We start from the raw sequence: 2,320 nt of genomic DNA, 5'->3' as shown, positions 1-2,320 counted from the left end.
ATTATTCTCTTGTTGGATCAAGGAAGGACTTGAGATTTAGACTTGTTTTCTAGTCTCCTCCACCCCTGAGATCTTCAACTTACCTTTAGCTATTGCAATTAAGCTACATTTTTCTTTCTGTTTGGTTTCTCAAGTTATTCTTCTTTTCTTGTTTAGATCTGCTGCATCTCAATTCATCTTCTACTTCTCTGCTGATTGTCATTTACTTTTTCTTATTTAATTTCTGCAATCCCAGTTCCCAAATCCTTTTATGATTCAAGCAATTTATATTTCTTGCACTTTAAGCTTCAGTCATTTACATTTCTTGCAATCTAAGTTTCTACAATTTACATTACTTGCACTTTAAGATTCAGCTTCTTTACTTTCTTTGCCCTTTAATTTACAGTCAATTACCCCTCTCCCTTTAAATTTCATGCAATTTAGCTTCTGTTGGATACAAATCAACACTTGTTTGCTTGACTAAATCAACCACCCAACTAAAATTGCTCAATCCTTCAATCCCCGTGGGATCGACCTCACTCACGTGAGTTATTATTACTTGATGCGACCCGGTACACTCTCTGGTGAGTTTAGTGTTGGATTGTTTTCTACACATCAAGTTTTTGGCGCCGTTGCCAGGGATTGATTAGATTGACAATGATTAAGTAAGGTGTGGTCTAGATTAAGCACTTTTTCTTTATTTTTGTTTACTTTCTCTGTTTTTAACTAGCACACTAACTATTTGAGACTTTGTCTCTACTAACTCTCACTGCACTCAAGCTACAGAGTGCTCTTGTGTTTCTTGTTGTTGTGGTTTTATGACAGAAGCAAGGAGAGGGATCCCTACCTTCTGTGAAACTGACGAAAGAACTCTTCGAAGGTTAAGAAGAGAAGAAAGAGGGAAAGGCATTGCTGGAGAAGAAGATTCAGAGGAAGAATTCCAAGAGATGGAGGAACACTCAACAAACCCAACAAATCCACCAGCAGGAGTGGCCAAAAAGAATGGTCAACCACCAAGGAGAGTATTGGCTTCTTATACATTTGCAAATCCTAGACATTGTGGGAGTAGCATCCTTACCCCAAATGTCAATGCAAATAACTTTGAATTGAAGCCACAACTCATCACTTTGGTACAAAATAACTGCTCCTATGGAGGAGGTCCACTTGAAGATCCAAACCAGCATCTCTCTACCTTCTTGAGAATTTGTGACACAGTGAAGTCTAATGGTGTACACCCAGAGACATATAAATTGCAGCTGTTTCCATTCTCATTGAGGGACAAAGCTGCTCAATGGCTTGAAACCTTTCCACAAGGAAGCATCACTAGTTGGGAGGATCTAGTGAATAAATTTTTGGCCAAGTTCTACCCCCTCAAAGGATCATCAGGCTCAAGACTGAGGTGTAAACCTTCACACAAATGGATGCTGAATCTCTCTATGAGGCATGGGAGAGGTACAAGGCCTTAATTAGAAAATGTCCCCCTGAGATGTTTAATGAATGGGACATCCTTCAAAACTTCTATAAAAGTTTGACTATGAAGGCTCAGGAGGCACTAGATCATTCAGCAGAAGGCTCCCTACAATTGATGAAGACAGCAGAGGAGGCTCAAAACCTCATTGATATGGTGGCAAACAATCAATATTTCTTTGGCCATCAGAGACAATGCCAACCATCACAAAGGAAAGGAGTGCTAGAGTTGGAAGGAATAGACATAATCCTAGCTCAACACAAGATAATGCAGCAGCAGATTCAACAATAATTTGAGCAAATGGGAAAAAGGATTGATAGCCTCCAAGTTGCAGCAGTGAATACAAGCCAACCATCAACCACATGGGGGCAAAATAAAGAGAGTCAAGAAGATCAGCAGCAAGAACAGATTCAATATGTGAACAACCAAGGCTCTGGCCAAAATGAGGTTTATGGTGATACCTACAATCCCTCTTGGAAGAACCACCCAAACCTAAGATGGGGAGATAACTATACTCAAAACCAACAACCATGGCAAAGAAATTCAAACCAAAACAACTCAAGAAACAACCAAAATCACAACCAGCAAAACACTAACCCCAATCCATATAGAAAACCCCAAAACAACCACCCAAATTCTAGCTACTATCCACCCAATAACCAAATCACTAACCAAAGCACTTACCATCAACCTTCACCATCTCACAACCAGCCACAACCATCACAGGACACTCAAAGAATCTCCAACTTTGAGATGTTGCTAGAAAAGATGCTGAAGAACCAAGAGATAACAAGCAAGAACCAGGAAGCCTCAATAAGGAACCTAGAGAGGCAGATGGGGCAACTATCCAAGCAAATTTTGATTGAAAGGCCA

At 40.0% G+C, this 2,320-nt stretch overlaps 1 non-coding gene across 1 annotated transcript; it reads right to left on the bottom strand.

Moving 5' to 3' along the window:
• Positions 1–1,363: 1,363 nt before the first annotated feature.
• On the bottom strand, positions 1,364–1,467 carry LOC112730811 (small nucleolar RNA R71). Its single transcript, XR_003166619.1, has one exon. It is a non-coding gene; the product is annotated as a small nucleolar RNA R71 (small nucleolar RNA).
• Between the last annotated feature and the right edge of the window lie 853 nt (positions 1,468–2,320).

This window comes from Arachis hypogaea, chromosome 12 (assembly GCF_003086295.3).
Source record: "Arachis hypogaea cultivar Tifrunner chromosome 12, arahy.Tifrunner.gnm2.J5K5, whole genome shotgun sequence".
NCBI classification, from domain to species: Eukaryota; Viridiplantae; Streptophyta; class Magnoliopsida; order Fabales; family Fabaceae; genus Arachis; species Arachis hypogaea.
This window is presented reverse-complemented; position numbering and strand designations above follow the sequence as displayed.